This window comes from Amblyomma mixtum, chromosome 2 (assembly GCF_055824585.1).
Source record: "Amblyomma mixtum isolate Tamu chromosome 2, ASM5582458v1, whole genome shotgun sequence".
Lineage (NCBI taxonomy): Eukaryota > Metazoa > Arthropoda > Arachnida > Ixodida > Ixodidae > Amblyomma > Amblyomma mixtum.
In genome coordinates this window covers 148,780,632-148,800,843 of record NC_143013.1, presented here as the reverse complement: position 1 = coordinate 148,800,843, position 20,212 = coordinate 148,780,632, and the positions used below count along the sequence as shown (strand labels likewise).

Sequence of the window (20,212 nt, the reverse complement as noted above, 5' to 3'; positions counted from 1 at the left end):
GGACGAGTGAAGATCACGAGTTGCTCGCCCGTGAAGCGCACCGAAACCCCCAACGGGCGTAATATATTGACGCGCGAGATCGAAGTGCCGCGATGACGAGACGGCGACGCACAGATCGGAAATCGCGCGACTGCGGGGCCGCAACCGGCGAATGTCAGGCGAAGTACGATGGTGCCGCTCGCGGCATCAGTTCTAAGGCAATGCGTTCTTTCAGTTAGTTAGTTAGTTATATGGGGTTTTATGCCGCATAAGCAACTATGGCTATTATGCGTTCTTTCAGGGTTCTTCAGCATTCTTTCAGGGAGTCTCTCTCGAAGATGCTGCGAATTCATACGTGCCAGCTGTGCGCTTAACCGCGTCGATCATTAGCGACACCGCATGCAGTGAGGTGAAAGGCTATGCGACCAGCTAAAGTGCTCAAAGCCGGTTCATCTTTCATACTCTCCATGTAATCTTCGAGGTTTTTTTTTTGTTTTTGTATTTTCAAATCGCCGGAAGATCATCAATGGCCTCGACCCTCGATTTCGCAGCGCAGGCGATCAATCAACGATGCAGGCCGAAGGGATCGGCGCACCCGTTCGGACGGGCCACTGAGTTCCGGAGAAAGCGGCCCACAGAGGCCATATCCCAAATGAACCTGTCGCGTACGCACATTCAGCGCGGATGAACTTGCGTCTCGTTTCCCTTCGGCTGGCCACACAACTGCGAGCCTCGAGCGCCGAGTGGCGTTTTTTTGAGCGAAGTCCGGAAGAAGCGGCGCAGGTCCCGTACGTAGCGGCTGCGCGCTTCACTCGACACCCAGCACAACGCACTGCGGCGGTCGACTCCCGAAGCAACGCACCGCGGCGACTGCCCCCGTTGCCCCGCGCGATCCGCACGTGCCGCATATAGAATACACACCACGCAGCAGTCGGCGGTGCCCGAAGAGCTTCCGCCTTGCGGACGCAGCCGCTGCACCCAATTAGGGGCCGCGCTAATGTGCGGATGTGCGCGCGCTCCCGCATCATCAGGACGTCGATCGGGGCGCGCCGCCCGACGGGGGCCGACGCAGGCCGCATACGGGGAGGCCAGCCGAAACCGCGCCGACGACAGGCAGGACGCGGAAGACAGGGATAAGCCATTGACACCGCATGCACCGGGAAGGGGCTAAGTTTACCCCGGCCCTGCCGCCTTTGTCCGGCCTGCAGGCCACGGTCAAACTTTCTAAAAATTTTCTTTCTAATTTTTATGCTCCAGCCGCACTTGAAGATTCGGTACGCTCAATGCCTTTTCCCCTGTTTATGTGCTACACTTCTCAAAAATAATGTCACTGTAGGTGACAGCCATGGCAACCGCGAGAAACAAAATGCGATAAGAAAAACTCTACGGGGGCAAAATGTTTCGAAATATGAAGTTATACTTCCAAACCTTTTTTTTTATATCCACTTCAAAGCAATAATACGGATTCACGTCAGACTACTTTGGCATAGTAATAGAAGTCAAGCAAGAGCCCGATTAATGTCAACAGACATGTGGCGGACCAGGACGGCAGGGCCAACCCCGTTTGAAGGTGGCAGAGGCAAAGTGCGAGGACATTGTTAACAGGATCCTCCGTCACGAACACATCGAACAAGTCGGCGCGACAACCGAGTTCTATAGCCGCTGGCGCCAGGGAATCGAACGCGGGCATTTCGCACGGCGGTGCCCGTTTGCTACTCAGCTATACACGCAAGTGTCGCCGCGCGTAGGTCGTAACCTACAGAAAAGTGCGCAGTCACACATAAACGCTCACGGGGTGCGCACGGGGGGGAGTGTTTGTTCACCGCAATGGCTCGACCGCGGGGATGAGTTGAACAGCAACGTGTGTCATCAGCGGCCGGACTTGTGTCAGAGGCCATCTGGCCAGTTCGGCCAATCTTTCTCACACCGTCGTTTGAAATGCTCCAAAGTCAGACAACGCGACCAAAAGGCGCCCGTGATTTGCGGGCCTTGACTTCGCGATGCAACGATTCGCCCACTCCCGCCATTTCTCCTCTGCGCGGGCACAGAGGGCAGCCCCGTCGCAGCGAGAGAACGAGTGCGAAGTTCACGAGCGTCAAATAAAACGCGAACACAACTGAAACCCGAACACGCAAACGAGAAGGTTTCAGCTGATCAGAGAAGGCAGGAACACTGGCGCACGTTTTTCCCTTGGACGGCGCGCAGACTTCTGGGTAGAAGTGTTAATATAGCTCGGGCAGGGGCTAATATTTCTGCGCTCTTGTGTTCGCGCTTCAATTACCGTGTTCGCGTTTCACTTAATTCACGGCGTTCGTGCGTGGCGCCGCCAATCGACACCGGGCCACACTGACCTGGCGGCCACTCCCTGGGACAGCGCATTCCAGGACAACAGCGGGGAAAGGCGAAAATTTAATGCCAGGAGTAACGGGACTTCACGGAGAGTCCAGTGGGCGCCAGAAAACAAAAAAAGGGTGTGGCGTCATCCACTCGCAACAGATACGCAGCGAGACATACCGCTCAAACTCTGTCTGCGCGCCATTTGGGAGTTTACGCACAACCAAGTGGAACCACGAGCAGAGAGGAACGGCTCCCGACGCTCTAAGCACGCCATTTCGCCTGAACGAAGACCCGCAATCGCTTCGAGCGTCGCTATGGAATCCGCACGTATGCACTGCCTGGCGAGCGATCGCTAAGGCCCCGTGAAAAGCAAACAAATCGCGCGGATATTCCAGGCTAGGAAGCCCGTGCAGCCATATTCAGAGTCGCCCGCAATACTACACCAGTTAAGCAAGGCTCACGGGAAGGGATCGTACTCGACTCGAGTTCGAGCAAGCCAGGCGATCTGTCGCAATCTGCGCACGGGCTGCGCGCGCAGTGAGATTTGCCAAGCGATGCTTTGAAGTGAACGATGCCTTTTCACGTGGAATGCGACGCATACGCCTGCTTGCCTAAGATTTCCCTAGCGACATCTATTCGGACAAAACTCGGGATCCCGATGGCAGGTGCTTCTTAGAGGCCTTCCAGCCGATGGCGTCTACAGATCGCCATGACTTGACGCGGCAGTAAGCCACCAGGGATGACACACCGGCAGGTGTAGAGGGATTGGCCTTCACGTCACGAAGGCCTGCAGAAGCCCTCGGTTGGATGGCTTTCTTTGGGGGCTTCCTACGAGGGGGCACATGCCATAAATAAGCCCTCTCGAGTAGCATCGCGCCGTCATGAAACCGTCATACCCGTAACCTAAAATGGCGCGCGTGTCGAGCGGCGAGGATTGCAGCGCTGCTCACTGGAGGAACGTTCTGCTCGGCCGTGGAATGGATACGCTGCTGGCCCGGGACGCGCGATGGATGGTCGTCGGTGGCGGAGGTGCGCACCGGGCGAGCCTCCAGCGCGCCATGCTCGTCTCGTGCCCGGCCACCTGCGTCGCCGCGCCTGTTTACAAGGAGCGCGGGCATACACAGCGATACACGCACATACAAGAGCACGCGTAATACACGAGGAGCACAGCGCGCGTGCCGGCCGGCCAGGACCGACGAGCGGGGAGTGGTCGCGCGGTGGCCCCGACTACTTCCCCGTATGTACTACAAGCACGGCGCCCCTAATCACATGTTCGCTGTCGGTGAGCACCGCAAGGGATGAGAGGACGGAAAACCACTCCGCGGATGCGTGTTCTACCCACGGGTGACCGGCACAGATTCGACCAGAGAGGAATGTGCGTGTACGCCCCCGTGGAAACCCTCGCGCGTGTGGTGTTTTCTGAGAAACAAGCCATTTCCATGCATAACACAGCAAAGTATATGTGATCTCATTCGGCAATGATGTAAGCAATCCTCGCACCAAAAGGTGTTGTCCACTCAACTGACAAGGATGTTGCAGCGCACGCTACGTCGCACTTTTGCCGCTAGAGGAACCAATCGCTTCGCGCGGATCTTGTCTACCGCACAGTGAGGTCGTGCAGAGACAACACAGTTTAGCTATCCTCGAGATATAAAAAAGAACCTAAGCTTGGACGCCTCAAGAGAGGGCACCACGAAATGCCCCCCCCCCCCCCCCCCCCCCCACTTCTTTATCGCCCTGCCCGCTGACCCGAGAGACCCTTCTCCAAACGGCTCCTCATAGCTCCAGCACAGACTGAAATCAAGCTGACATAATTGGCCTTTCGGTACCTGCTCAATATAGGAGAGTACAGCGTGCCAAACTACACTCCATAACTGCAAGGAAGGACACAACCCAGCGCTCTCGCAAGTAAAATCTTCACTGGTTGATTAGGCGGCGGTAAACACCCTAGTGTCCGCTATCACTGCAAAAACAATGCACACGTGTCATGCGTAGGAAACAAAATGCTAACACACCCACCTGTCCACATTCAAAGTCAAGGTAACATGCCTTCCCCACTGCTCCATGCCATTTGCGATGTACAGGTGCGCCGGGATACATGCGACGTTTTTTTCTACGACATTCGCGCGGCAGAAAACGTCGCGGCGGCGCGACGCCCGGCTGGAGATACAAGGGGCGTTGAAGCGGCGGCGAGCCGCCGCGTATCCCTCGACGCGAAAGCAAATGTGATCAACAAGTGGCAAACACCACTGGCTAAGGAGGTCTGTGAGAACAGCGACGCTAACCATTCTGTTAAAATCAGGAAAGTTTCACTTCGACACCACTGTATAAATTTTAGCACGCGCGCTTAAGTATCCATAAAGATTTGCGTGCTCGAATGCATGCCGTCGCGTACCTTTGGACGCCCGCTCAGCCGCGGACACCAGCGGCTGCGGTTTTCTTCGACACATTCGCTTCAGGGAGGGAGCGCAGGCATTCCGATCCAAGATTCGGCCGTGTTCTCCAAAAAAAGCGACGTTTCACGTCTGATGAAGCGTTTATTTTCACGAAAATAACATTTTTTAATAAAGGAGTAATTACTCATTGACGTCCACCCGAGCGCAGCCATACGGCCACAAAGGAAAGCTATACAGCTTTCACAGAAACTTCGTAGTTAAAGAAAAATTCGTCCAGGTCCGGGGTTCGAACCCGGGACCACCGCCACACCGGAGCAGTCGCTCTACCAATTGAGCTAACCGGGACGGCAAGCTTATGGTAGGGCGAGAGCGAATTGATCTATAACTCGAAGTGGGAACAGTGTTGACCAAACCAGTGTTTGGTCAACACTGTTCCCACTTCGAGTTATAGATCAATTCGCTCTCGCCCTACCATAAGCTTGCCGTCCCGGTTAGCTCAATTGGTAGAGCGACTGCTCCGGTGTGGCGGTGGTCCCGGGTTCGAACCCCGGACCTGGACGAATTTTTCTTTAACTACGAAGTTTCTGTGAAAGCTGTATAGCTTTCCATTGTGGCCGTATGGCTGCGCTCGGGTGGACGTCAATGAGTAATTACTCCTTTATTAAAAAATCTACTCCACCTTGGGGGATTCCCCTAAATATTTGGTCAACACTGTTCCCACTTCGAGTTATAGATCAATTCGCTCTCGCCCTACCATAAGCTTGCCGTCCCGGTTAGCTCAATTGGTAGAGCGACTGCTCCGGTGTGGCGGTGGTCCCGGGTTCGAACCCCGGACCTGGACGAATTTTTCTTTAACTACGAAGTTTCTAAGAAAGCTGTATAGCTTTCCTTTGTGGCCGTATGGCTGCGCTCGGGTGGACGTCAATGAGTAATTACTCCTTTATTAAAAAATCTACTCCACCTTGGGGGATTCCCCTAAATATTTGGTCGAAAATAACATTTCTGTGCAAAAACACCTCGTAGCTCGTCGGCCATGGCGGCCATGTTGGCGGCGGCAGGGAGAGGACCGGAAGAGCGGGCTTACTGCGCTGCTATTGGCTCGCTTCAGCCGCCGCTTCCGGTCTCACCGGACGCCGCGCGTCAAAATCTAGCCGGTCCTGATCGGCGGCGGCGGGCGTTTTTCTCGACGCCGGGCGTCAAATCTGCGCCGTCCGGCGAAAATCGACGACTCGCCGCGGTAAAAACGCTCCATGTATTCCGGCCTTAAAAGGGGTGGAGACACCAAATTTGTGGTTGGCGTGTTATTTGTTTCAAACGTTTCTTATTGCTCTAGGAAGCATGATACACACTCGAAGATTCATATATTCACAGCGAATAATTTAATATCGCATTTTTAGGCGAACGATTTTCGGTTTCGGTTTCACAACGCCGATTTGGACGAATAATAAAAATAAATAGAAAAAATAACGAAAGGAACGAAAATAAAAATTGAATGAAAAAGAAAACATGAAAATAAAAAATAAAGAAACAGCAAAAAGAACAGAAACAAACATGGGAAAAAAAGAATAAAATACCAAAAACAAACAGTGCGTCAGGAAACGCTTTCGCCTTGCAGCACTTTAGAGAGCCAAAGAGCCCCCTGAATTTCAACCGGGCCGATTTCCGTCTCCTCCTTCGCCTCCGCACAGGCAGTGTGTGGACGGCCGAACGCCCCCGCCGCTATCGTGGTGTTCCCAGTGCACTGTGCGCGAACTGCGACAGCCATGACGTCAAACGAAGCGAAACTGCAGCTTTTCGCTTGTATATCCAGGCTTAACCAGAGCTAAGCCACTGCCTAATTCTTTTTCTCCATAAAAGAATGGTCGGTGCTTTAAGTGAACGAAGCGGGTTCCGAGAGGAAAGGGGGAGGGGGACATGGGTAGCAGTAGGGGCGTCACAGAGTCAGGTGGGCGGGTGAGATTAGCAAGTTTCAGGAGAGACCAGGCGCCCGCGGGTGGGACATTTCTTCTGCAGCGGCGATGGACAATCAAACGAGCTGGGAGTAAACAGTAGTTTCCATCCCTCACCCACCGCGAGCGCGAAGAGCCTCGCTCAGGCCTAGAAAGAGAGAGAGAACGCGGCCGACGACGCGTCTCGTTCACGCCCCCCGCGGCACGGCTCTTCTTCCACCGCCACCCGTAGGCCGAGCAAGGCACGAGGACTTTAGGCACGACCGCCGACGGACACCGAAGAACGCTGCCCTCCCTCCCCATCTTCCTGGCGCGGAAAAGAAAAAAAAAACAATAGCAACGCTGCCCCGGAACTGCGTACATAGCTGCGCCATCGAAGAAGGACTCGGGGTATCCTTTGTTCGCGAAAACATCTCCCTCTTTCTCTATGTTTTCTCTATCTTCACGCGCGTAAAACAAAACTGGAAAAAAGTCTTGTTGCGAGGTACGGGCTGTGGACTCGGTGAAGGCTAGGAAATGGGTCTTTATTAGAAGAATTTGACCCAAAAGAAAAGAGGGCCCCAGGCCCTTGGAAGGTGCAGACTGGCTCCCCGAGCAGCTGCTCTCTTCCGCTGCTGAAGGAGGACTCCCTTTGTCCGTGGACGGTCGAGTTTTCGAACGCCGTGGTCACGTGACCAAGCCCCGGTCCTCGGAAGAAAGCGTCCTCGGGGGCCGAATCTAGACCACCCCGAGTTCCGATGCGAGAGGAGTGGGGACAGCCGTGACCCTCATAAGCATGTCAAGTTCGAGAGGGGTGCGTCTTCGGGTGAACATGAGCCCCGCGTCCGCGACGAGGCCGCCACCTTGCGGCGCGGAGAGTAGGCTGGAACACTCGCGGCACAAACAGTTTCCGGAGCTCGCAGGCCGACACACCAGCAGTGTCTTGCAACGTAACAGTCTCTTTCTCTATATTTTCTTTATCTTCACGCGCGTAAAACAAAACTGGAAAAAAGTAAACATTTCGACAGAACTGACTGCCTGGTTGGGTTCGACAACTTCTAATAAGCTCTGACACGTCTGCACAGGAAACTTTTTTTTTTTTTAACTTTTGAAGCCGGCTCGCATCTTTCTTCAGGGGTGACTGGTTTCGTTTCTTCTTGTTTATTTACGCGTTAATAAATAGCTAACCTTCTCGTCCCGCCATCGAGTAATGCAATTGTTTGCGAGTCCGAACCATCAATTCATCAATAAATCCAATTTCATCATCATCAAATGTCTCCTCACATCTCCACTTGAAGGGGAAACTCGTTGTACTGACATCGCACAGCACACGGGCCTGTAGAATTTCGCCTCCAGGATCGAAATTCGACCGCCGCGGCCGGGATCGAAATCGCGTCTTTCGGGTCAGCAGCCGAGCGCCGTAACCACTGAGCCGCAGCGGCGGCCCTTCAGGGGTGACTGAGGGTTTTAACACAGAGTGGTGCGCCGCTTTCCTTCTTTCGTCTTCTTGCACCTACAGCGGGTATGCTTAAAGACGCTAGACACAGGCCCCCGTCGCAAATAAAGAAAGAGCCGAGCCGGCTTCGAAACGTTCGCCTTGAAATTTAAAAAAAAAAACTATTGGGTGGAGACGTGTGAGAGCTTGCTATTAAAAAATGTGAACAAACTGTTCCGGCAGGGCGCAAGAGCCTCAGGACGTCTCCTGCGCTCTGAAAGTACAGACATGCCAATTGGAATTTGGGCGTCCTTTTTTTTTATTTTCACCCCTAGTCCAACCATGAACTTGAACAGTGTGACCCTCCCTGAGGCAGATAGGGTAAACGAGTGGCGCCGCGTCGTTGTAACCACCGCGATTTTCACCGCTTCCCTCTCTCACACCTAACTAGCAGCGGAGGGGAAGAGGGGGGGGGGGGGCGCAGCGACGCCACCAGACCTGTGTGGTTGGCTCGGGCGCGTGAGAACAGCACACCCGTACAAGTCGGCGGCGCGCTGCTGATTGCACTTGACTGCGAGCAGCTTGAGAGACAACGATCAAGGCGCAGGCGCCTCAAGACCACACTGCCCACGAGGTGTTCACAGCGAGGCACATTACAAATTACAACTCGCCCAAAATCCCACAGCGTCGTGGTAGTTGTTGACCTTTTGTCTCGGTTAAAAACACGTCCCGTCGCGGGCAAGCGGTCCATGAACGGGAGGTACGACACACACGAAGCCACGGAAGCTACCATGGAGAGTTCAGGCTACAGGATCCAACGGTTACGGAGACTCCCGACGTGAACCAGGGTGGCCTCTTAAAAGAGCTGCAACATTTCCCGCGTCTGTGACCACGTAGCACTGAGAAACACAAGCACGTTCCGTTCCGAACAGCCTCAGCTACGAGCGACGTGTAGTTAAGTATTGAGCAAGCCAGCCCCGCGCAGTCACGAGAGCGAAGCGCCGCCCAGTCAGGCGGGCGGAAGACGAGTGTGTGCGGAAGGCGTGTCCTGCTCCGTCGCCTATCCTCGCCGAACTTCACCGTCCTCACAGCGTTTGCATCACTGCTCCTACCGTGCCCCGAAGAAGCCCAGCGCGCGCACTGCCCGGCAGTCGTGCTATTGGCGGCAAGGCTTACACGCACTATAAGTGCACCCCCCCCCCCCCCCCCCTCCCTTCGACCGCACTTATTTAAGAGTGCTCTTTGAGGAACGTGCAGGATGCGAGCAGCGGTCGTCACGATCGCCCGGAAGCCCCCCACCAGGAAAGCGGAGAAACAATGAATGAGCGGAGGTCCCGAGGGAGGAGATCAATTGGAATCCGCGTTCCGGCAGGCCGAGCACGCCCCGCGGGGGGAGAGGGGGACGCGCCTCTTCGCCTTCTGGCGCAAAAGTGATTCGGCGCAAATTGAAACGGGACAAAAGGCAGGGACAAAGAAAGACGAAAGATGTACGACAACGTGCCGAGGGAGGTGACATTTGGGAGAGAATGAGACGGGCGCTTCTTTTTTTTTTTTTCCGGCGTCCACTAGAATGGCCAGCGTTTAACATTAGCTGCGCGTGTGGTGTTCGTGTTCTCTGAACAGCGTTTACGAAAACGATATGCGCGCTTTGAAGCAAACTGTTAAGGAGCCTCGGGTTACTGTTCGGCGCTTGCGCACTATCATCATCATCAGCCTGACTACACCCACTGCAGGGCAAAGGCCTCTCCCATCTCTCTCCAATTAACCCTGTCCTTTGCCAGTTGCGGCCACCCTATCCCCGCAAACTTCCTAATCTTATCCGCCCACCTAATTTCCTTCTGCCGACCGCTGCTACGTTTGCATTCTCTTGGAATCCACTCTGTTACCCTTAAGGACCAGCGGTTATCTTGCCTCCGCATTCCATGTCGTGCCCAAACCCATTTCTTCCTCTTGATTTCGATACAACGTCATTAACCCGCGTTTGTTCCCTCACCCACTCCGCCCGCTTGCGACCTCTTCACGTTACACCGATCATTTTTCTTTCCATAGCTCGCTGCGTTGTCCTTAACTTAAGCTGAACCCTCTTTGTTAGCCTCCATGTTTCTGCCCCATGGGTGAGTACCGGTAGGATACAGCTGTTGTATACTTTCCTATTGAGGGATACTGCGCACTATAGCGCCCCGCTATTTCCCCACCTCCCTAATCGATAGGGTCCCCCTATTCTAACACCCTCTACTAAGAACTAAGACGACGTAATGCTTCAGTGGTTATGGCACTTGGACCTCGAGGCCTAGGTTGCGAGCTCAAATCCCGCCGCGGCGGCAAAATTAAAAAATAGCGTCAAACACAAAACCACTCGTGTTCTAGGCAATGCACGCTACATAGCGGAGAGCCGTAGAAACCGACGAAGGCGCAACCGACGAAAGCCTCCTGCATAGCGCAGATGCAGCTTCGGAGCGTAAAACCCCGGATACCAGACCACACCAGCATCACGGATGGATTGACGGATTTTCCTGGCACCTGCAGTGGCGACATGCGTCGCGCATGACGCCACTGCAGCGCGCCGCGCTTATTGGTCAGCATGCACTGACGTCGCACATGACGTCACTGCAACGCGCGCCACTCTAAGTGGCCTGAACACAGTGACGACACGCGCACTCAAAGTGGAAAACAAACAATAACTAATAAGTGATACAGGCAAACCCGGATATATCGAACCGGGATATTTAGAATTACTGCCTTTATTGAACACAGATTATCCCCTCCAAAATGCTGTGCAAAAATACAGGAAAGCCGCCGAGCATATCGAACTCCCTCTCTGCCGTTAATTCGATATATCGAACTGCGCTCCCCGCCCCTGCAAGCGGCGTTTGTGCTAACGACGCTCTTCGATCATGTTTCACGCGCGGAGAAGGGTCACCTTCGCGGCCTTGGACACCTGTCGGCCGCAGTGTACAGCGCTGTGAAACCGTGTGACGAGGTGAACTTGGGGGTATAGGTAGGTAACAACTTTACTGCTGAGAGATTTCATGGAGAGGCTGGAGATCAGACAGCCGCCCTCGCACCGCGGCGGCCTCCGAGCTGTGCACCAGTGCTTCCCACTGTTCGGTAGCGGTGACTGTTTGGTGTGTGAAGGGAAGGTGTTTTTTTTTTATTTTTTTTCTTTATTTATTCTAAGAAAAAGTACACAAACAGTTGGTTGAACCCATAGTCTTTACGGCTAGTGAGGGGTACAAATACAAAACAAGCACAATATCACTGCAGACCGTGTAAATAAAAAAAAAACTTCAAGATTAACACACACAATGCAATTCATTCCTACATTTCCATGGAAATTAAATAGTGTTTTAAAGATACCGAAAAGTTGTTTTTTTGTTTAACTTCATTTAGGATTTCATTCCACACATGGGCTCCGCTGTATTCTAGGAGTCTCCGGCCGTACATATTGTTACGCGGCGGCCAGCCGAAGAATGAGACGTGGTGAACCATGGCTATGAGATGATTTAATGGCCGCTGGCCTAGCGCGAGCGCTCCGTCCCGCGCCACTGCCAGCTTCGTCTTCGTCACACTACCCGGGTCCTCCGAGCGATCGCCCCGATCGGTGACGAACAGACGGCGAAATGGCGATGGTCTTGAGTGGGGGGGTTGAACAGGATATAGAAGATGGTGCAGTGCTGGCCGCCACGATGAGAAAGATGAGAGAATGAGTCCCGGTCAACGATGCATTCGGGCCGTAGGGTGCCAGGAGCTGACGGCCGAGGTCTCTGGACGCACCGAACGGCAGAGGCAGGGGGACGGTGTCTTCACGTTTGGGTCAGTGGGGTCTTGGGTCGGTGGGGTCTTGCGTCCGTCGGGTCTTGGGTCGTCGTGTACTGTGGTCCGGGCGGGGGACGGGGCTGGGGTGAGCGTCGAGGTCGGTTCAGGTCGGGCGGGCTGGGGCACGGCCGTGCGGCGCTGACCAGGTACTCACGGCCGACGTCCACGGCAGGCCCAGGACGCCGAAGCTCCGTGACCAGGATGGCGATGAAGGGACCCCAGCACCTCACACCAAATGTTACGCGGCGGCCAGCCGAAGAATGAGACGTGGTGAACCATGGCTATGAGATGATTTAATGGCCGCTGGCCTAGCGCGAGCGCTCCGTCCCGCGCCACTGCCAGCTTCGTCTTCGTCACAATATTGTAACAAGGTGGTAAATTAAATAGATTGTTAGTTGCAGCTCTTGTTTGTTTCATTGGTAATCTAAATAAACTAAGGGGCAGGGGGTTGTTAGGTTTTATTACATTGTTTACTATTTCAGCTATCTTCAGTTTATATGCCACTGATAGGCATTAAACTGACATAAGTTGACATTCCCAAAGAGAGTGGGGCTGGTTGTGAGCAGAATTTTTTCATGTTGGCGTGCATCTATCTGGGGTGCATTCTGGACAGTAGAACCGGATGCGGGTATGCACAGCCGTCTGCAGCCGTCGCAACGCGCTACGTCGCTGGAGTTACGGTCAGCGACTTGCGCGCGGGTGGATGAGGGTCCGCGACGGTAGGTACTCTGATGAAATTGCTCCATAAGTTTGGGGGCTATCCCTGGATCCGGACGCCATCTCTCGCCCAGTAATTTCCCTTGGCCGGCAGGTCAATTCTCCGGGCCGAGGTGAGGGCGCCGACTTTTCCAGCCGCCTGCGTGTATACAAGGTCGTTCAAAAGTTCCCAGGCCACAGGGTCTGCTTTCGAGTGCTAAAGTCGGAAATTTACGAAACCCCCGAAGCCCAAAACCTCTGTAGAGGATAGGAGAAGTACCATTCTCACCTCTGAAAACCTTGATAGCTTTATTGCTATCATAAGTGGCAGAATATGCCTCTGAAAATCAGACCGTGTGGCCTGGGAACTTTTGACTGACCCTGTACATCAACCCCTCCTGAGGCCACGACCGGCCGGACTCGCGTCGCCTCCGCCCGCGGCCGCAGGTACCAGCGAGGCCCACCACGGGGGGGGGGCGCCGAGCAGCGGTAACAACGCTCCACCGGAGCTACTCACGCTGACACGCAAAACGAGAGCGACTGCCGAGTCACGGGGACACACACCGGCTCAGTGGAGCGCAGCTTCCTTTTACCCTAACCACACGCAGCCCTCTAACGTGACCACGCAATTTCACGTGGCTGACCTGACATGCGGCACGCCGTAGTCGCGAAACTAGGTGCAAGTGTTGTTACCGCGCACCGTTACTGCGCACGTGCACCGTTCAGCTACCGCTCATCTGAGAGCCCGTGCTGGTTTTAAAAGACCGCCTGACAGGGGGCTTGTAGGGGTCCCTTTTGGATCGTCTCGATCTGTTCTCGCTTCGGCGAGCGCGGCTTCGGCCGCTTATCTGTTTTTTTTTTCAGCAGCGTCCGCTCCGGCGGACGCAGTTGTTGCTGCGACGCGCGTCTTTTCTTTCCTTTTTCTCTTTCCTCTGCTCTTTCAACTCTCCTCTATCTGCACGTGGCAGCGGTGGTGGCTTGGCTCGAGCCAGTAGGCAGGCCCGTGCAATTTCCTTTTCATCCTCCTCTAAGTCACAACAACAACAACAATCGCGCTCAGTTTGCGTAACCTGCTTGCGGCCCACCGAGTAGCACGAATAAACTTTTCTCCGTGTGTCGTCTACACCGCCCAGGTCGTGCGCTCCAAACATAATTTCGATCACCTGCTGTTCTTCGACGTGCACGGCCATCGCACAACACACGAGAACGTAGGTTTCAGCACCTAACTTGCAACTACAGTGAGAAAAGACGCTGCAGGATTCCCGCTGTCTCTCACGACAAGTGGAGAATGTGCCACCGTGTACTGGACGGTTGCGCTTTCATGCCAATCGCGTAGTTCTTTTCATTCTCCTTCCTCTCGTCTTCTTTTTCTTTTTTCGTCCTCTGTGCATTTCTCCTCTCTGAAGCTGTCGGAAGGCGGACGCACTAAGCAGGAAAGCAAGTCACCAGCTCCGTTCCTCTCCACGATAAGGACGAGGACGCAGCAGCGAAACACAGCGTGTCAAGTTGGGCTGGCACGGTGTTATGGTGTTGCATTGTTGCGATTGCGGCATGTCGTTTGTTAAAGCCCGCGATGTGCACGAAACGAACATTAACAGCCCAGCGTAACAAGAAATGGCATACCACACGCGCAACCGAACTAGCGCTACACAGCCGAAGCATCACAGAGACCGGACTATAGCCCAGAAAGTTGTATACGAGCTAACAGCAGCGCGTAACACGCCCAGACGCGCATAGCTCGACGCAGCCGGGTCCTAACGCACGACTAATAACAAGGACGGCGCCTTTGCTTGCGCATATATCTCATGAATTTAAGAGTTAACTGCGCGAAAGGGTCAGGACACTTACCCTTTCGTGAATGTGTCTCCCTGGTGTCCCAACCCTTTCGCGCAGTTAACTCTTTAATTCAGAAATGAACCAACTAGCCCGGCAAATATATCTCGACCCACCCTTCCAACCAAGGCCTATAGATGCTGCGCTTCCTCGGCTTAGCCGGGCACCTGAACACAAAGGGGAAGGGGGGGGGGGGAGTTTCGCTTGTCCACACAACAGCCGCTGCCGTTGCGCTTTACTCAGCCTCACCCTGATTCCTCGCTCGTCATTCCGCGTAAACAGGCCTTCGAATCAGCCACATTGGCCTCCACCGCCCGTACGTGCTCGGACACCAAATTTAGCGTCCCCAATCTGAGCCGTAATGTGTGCCAGGACCACAACTCGCGCGAGCAAGGCTCAAATAAAGCGCGAAGTCGCTCCCGCGTGACGCTAAATCGGCCATTCGGGGCCGCATGCGGGGACGAAGGCAGGCCTCCCCAGCTACACTCGTCAGCGCACACGGAATCGACAATGACAAGCGCCGATGGCCGCGCTGCGGCACGGGTGCTCCCGTTCCACGCCGGTAGCGGCCCGAAGTGCAGCGCGAGCCCGCTGCCGACGCCACGCTGCCACTGTTCGGCCCGATTACACACGCGAGGGGGGCGCGCGCCAGCGGCTGCGTGTTTGCACAGCGAGAGACAAGACGGAGAGAGCAAACAGGGCTCCCTCGTGTCAGCAGGCGGCTTCGAGAGACACACACAGGCCGCCCGCGCAGGCGGTGAGCATGTGTCGACAAGCCCCTTCCCTACTATGACGGAGCGGGCGGAGCGGCCAGCGCCTCGCTCGGCACACTAGCGACAGTATGTATACCCAGGTACTGCGCAGTACACGGCGGAGCAGTGTACGAAAGGGAGCTGCTTTGTAAGCTTACAATCAACGACAGCTCAAACATGAGTAGCGAAAAGACTTTTTATGTTATTTTTCTTTTCTTTTTCTGGGAAATTTTCACACGGACTGGTAAACAAGCGGGAATAAAATCCGCCTCTTGGGTAGAAACTTGACAGTCGCGTCCTTTTCTGCTTGTTTTTTCCGTGAAGTACGGATTTCCAAATATTCGAAACTTTCGAACAACAGATCGGATACCTTTCAACAGACCTCTCCCGGCCTACGTCATCAGCGCACGTGTTTCTGATCCGACGGGCAAAACACACACTGTACCGAGGGGGCTCTCACAGGGAGAAGAAAGCCGGCTCAGAACCGAAAGTGGACGATTTTTCCCATCGGGCCACACCTTCTTGACGTCACGCTGTTCACATAGCGCATGGTCTAAATTATTACAGACTACTGGAATGGTCCTTAATTTATTCAAATAAGTGTAACTAAAAACGCCGTAATTTGACACTAGCGAAAACGGTCTGTTCCTGTCGCGGCGTTCACAACGCCCACACACAACATCCTAGGCTGCTCGACGCAGCAGGGCCCAGCCAGGCTGAGCTAATCCTGCCACGACGCCCGGGTCTCTGAATGCACGGCGCATTGCTCGACACCCTGACATGTTGGTTGGTTGGTTTATTGGGGTTTAACGTCCCGAAGCAACTCCGGATATGAGGGACGCCGTAGTGGAGGGCTCCGGAAATTTCGACCATCTGGGGTTCTTTAAAGGGTCAGTCTACTGAATTTTATCGACCATATTTTCTTTGCGGCGACCAATAGCTCTTTACTCAAATTACCGTTTAGCCAGCTGTGGTGCCAACAAGTGCGGTAGAACATTTTAAAATAGAATTTATTGATGTGCGAACACATCTGTATGAGATGGTAGTCTCATCTGGCAACCATCTGGATTTCCGCCACGCAGCGACGAATATGGCGGCGCCCGTCGAAGCCGGACCTCTCGCTTCGGACAGAATTCTCGTTGTTGCTGCCTTTTTCAGTGCATTCACTGGCCATAAATTGGGCGCCGGTCCTTCGCTTCGTCTCATCTCACCTATAAGAAAACGTATAAGAGATAAATTTGCTTTATTTTAATAATTAGAGTGACGATTCTGCCACTCCTAGGCTTAAGTGGAGATTCGGTTTGTTTACAGCAATGGTACCCGTCCTGACAACCAGATGGCGCCACTATAGGCTCAGTTTATTTTTGCGTCTCTGCTAGGATACGCTTAAACTAAAAGTGGGCATGTGCTTGCGTTTTGCGTACGTGTAACTATAAATATTCATGTGATTTACAGAAAAAGCGAGCGGTACGCCTTCTACAGTTTACTAGAAGAAAACATGCGTTTCTCTGACATTGGGGCACACAAATGGTACGTAGCATATTCACTTATGCTTCTACAAAAGAAGACTACCACCTTCTTGAACAAAATGAACGTTCGGGGTCGCCACCATGCATTTTTACGCGACTTTTAATGCCGAAATAAAATATCAATTCCTGCCTAAACCGGGAGCAGTTCCCTGGTTATTGATGTTATAGGGTGCCAACTACCAGAATATGCCATTATTCATACACTCATCTCGGTGAGTAGACTGACCCTTTAACGTGCACTGACATCGCACAGTATACGGGCCTCTAGAATTTCGCCCCCATCGAAATCCGGCCGCCGCGGCCGGTATCGAACCCGCGTCTTTCGGGTCAGCAGCCGAGCGCCATAACCACTGAGCCACCACGGCGGGGTCCCTGACATGTTCAAAAGCGGTGCAACAGAGTTCATTCGCCGTTGTCCGCGGTAAGAAACTATACGCATCTTACCCGGTGGCGTATTAAATAGCGAATCTGTGTCAGATCCACCTAGTGAGGATCGATGTTGCGCCTTGTAGAATAGATTGCAAATGAGGAGAATGGAATGGAACGCTTCCGTTCAGCAGAGTAGGCTTACATACTCAACAAGGTTTCCACTGTATGGCATTATGCGCCGAGGACCCGAGGCAAAGGGCGCCATTACACGACGCCCGACGGGGCCACGTGAGCTTCGTGCGTATACAGCACGGCGAAGAACAGCAACGACACTCAGCCGTGTCCTCACCCTTGGCCGCAAAAAACAAGCAGAGTAAGCGAAGTCGAGAATCTCAGACAAACGCATTGGCGGAGACCCAGTCGAAGATGAAAGAAAAACTGATTAACGGGACTCACGAAGCGGGGATGCAATAGTAGCAGTGCCACGATACAGCGCCGCTGTTAACGCATCGCTGTGTTCGTTTCCTCGATCGGCGCTCGTTTGGTTTGGTCTGATTTATTGGGGTTTAAAACGTCCCGAAGCAACTCAGGCTATGAGGGACGCCGGAGTGAAGGGCTCCGGAAATTTCGACCACCTATAGGTTCTTTGACGTGCACAGACATCGCACAGCACAAGGGCCTCTAGAATTTCGCCTTCTAGAGGCCCGTGTAGAAGGCGAGATTCGGTTATTAAGGCGAAAGCCTTTTAATGCCTCATACTGTTGTTAGCAGCCGTGTCGGCAGCCGTGTCCACGTTTCGGCGTCACTGCTTAACACGAAACTGCGCCGAGGCCGGGAATCGAACCAGGGCCTTTGGCATTTGAAGCGGAGGCGCTACCAACCCTCCACGAAAACAGAGGGTTTGAGCATGAATAAAGGCTCATCTAGTGAGTGCATGGATTTCATAAATAAAATAAAAGGAATGAAAAAGTAAAACATAAGAAAAACTTAAAACAATACATATAAGAAATGAAACAAAAGAAAATAAAAAACAGTCCGCCAGGAAAGGCTTTCGCCTTGATGCACTTTAGAGAGCCAAAGTGCCCCCTGAATTTTTTAATATTCAATTCCTATTTGATTTGGTAGCAAAGCTGTACCTTTCGTATTTGATTCGCATTTGAAAAAAAGTATACTATTGGTACGCCCATACACCAACAGTTTCATTTCACACTGCCCAGACAGCCGTGCTTTCCCGGGCCCTTGCATGAGTTGGAAGAGTTGAAATGGCGTTTCTGAGACCACGGCGTGATCGCCAGTTCAGGACGCGAGAAAAACCCTCATCGCCACCAGGAGCCGCAGACAGACAGCAGTCCGTCAGCCAGGTGCAAAAACAGCAGCTGAACAGGCGGCAACGGTGACCCAAATCCTCCAACTCGAGGATTTAGCTGTAGGATACTCGCTGCAGATGCTATACGGCGTAGCGGCAACGCCTCGTAAAACGGGGACACCAACTTTATGTCGCACTAAGCTCCTGCTCCTGCGAAAGCGTATTGTCTTGCTTGCTTTTGTAAGTTTTACACGAAGCCCCTCCTGCTCGGGTCAAAACACTGGCTGGCAGTGTCTGTAAACAAATAAAAATATCACGTTACATGGTTCGGCTTTCTTCCGTGCACTGTAGAACTATGGGCCCTTGAAACTCTGCAAGGTACAACCTCCGTGCAATCTTCGTTCTTAGAAAAACAAAACCAATTCTCGAGCTGTTCTGTAGTTATCCTGGCGTTCGTCCGGCAGAAAATGACACCTTTAATTCGGAGAAAATTGCATTTAAAATTTTTCCCGCTCATTCTATTCAAAGTCGTGACGTCACCACCGTTTTCAAGTGAATGACGGTAGACCCTGGACTCCGAGTTCCACGAAAAAAAAAAAAAAAACGTGTCGAAGCACCGCCGTTTCCTTGGGAAATAGGCCTGTGATGGAGACACGCGTATTTTATTTCTTGCCCTTTCTTTGCCTATAAAACCTCCGTCTTCAGTGAAACTAGCGTCTTCGTCAATCACGCGTACTCAATGAATAAAGGCCAATATCAATTTGTCCTCAGTGTCCTCTTAAAACCGCTCCATGTTTTGGGGATTCCAGTAAGGACTCCAATCCATGTGGCCGGATATAATTCTTAACCAACGATGGGTACATGCTGTCCGGCTGTTCAAGCAAAAGCTCTGCTAGCTGCGTACCCCTTTCGCGCACCTCTGGGTGAGTGGCCCACCGGGAAAATGTGCCAATGTTCAGCTGCCTTATACTCTGCAGTGGTGTGACGCATCGTAAAACTAACCCAGTTTATTCCGATGCGGCAGCGGCAAAAAAAAAAATGCGCGTTTTTACGTTTCCTTTCCCGAGTCGACTCTTCCGAGGAGGAGTAGCGACGCACGCGCTTGCAAATCTGTCTCGCCGACCACGACGCTTGTTTTCCTACTCGTCCTTCTTGCTCACTGAAGCCCTGCATGCGAAGAGCAGCGCCCGCTCGACAGCTTTTGCACCACGGTGCCTGCGTACACCCGCACGCGACAAACCGTCCTGCCAGCCTTTGCGTGGTACTCCCAACTCTCGACACGCGTGCTTTGCTTATTCATTGACTTGTTTGTTTGTTTTTGTTTCCATTTGCTTGTAACAGCGACAGTCGCAAGGCCTGCACACTCAGACACACGCTCCCGCGTTTTAATGAAAAGCCGCAGTGGAGGAGGAAGAATTGCCCACATTTTGAGTCCAAGTAAGGTATACGTCGTAACAGCGAGTCTCCAAAGGAGTTGCCGCAGCTAGCGGTGCACATAGCATCATCCTGCGTACCCCGCAGGGGGTTAGCTATTTATTAAGGCGAAAGCCTTTAATGCCTCATACTGTCGTCAGCAGACGCGTCGGCAGGAGTATCGACAGACGCGTCCGCAGATTCGTCCGCCTTTTGGCGTCACTGCTTAAAAGGCTCAAGGTTCCAGCATGAATAAAGGCGCATCTAGAAAATGCATTGGCTTCATAAATAAAATAAAAGGAGCAAAGTCGAGAAAAGGAAAATAAAAAATAAACGTAAGAAAACAAACAAAAATAAGATGTGAAAATAAAAATAAAAAATAACATTAAGAAAAGGAGCAAAAAAAAACAAAATATGAAAAAT

General features: G+C 53.0%; 1 protein-coding gene across 4 annotated transcripts in view; it reads right to left on the bottom strand.

Moving 5' to 3' along the window:
* Window positions 1-20,212, bottom strand: part of LOC149361226 (uncharacterized) — a 196,506-nt gene that overhangs the window by 151,056 nt on the left and 25,238 nt on the right. The window lies entirely within an intron of this gene.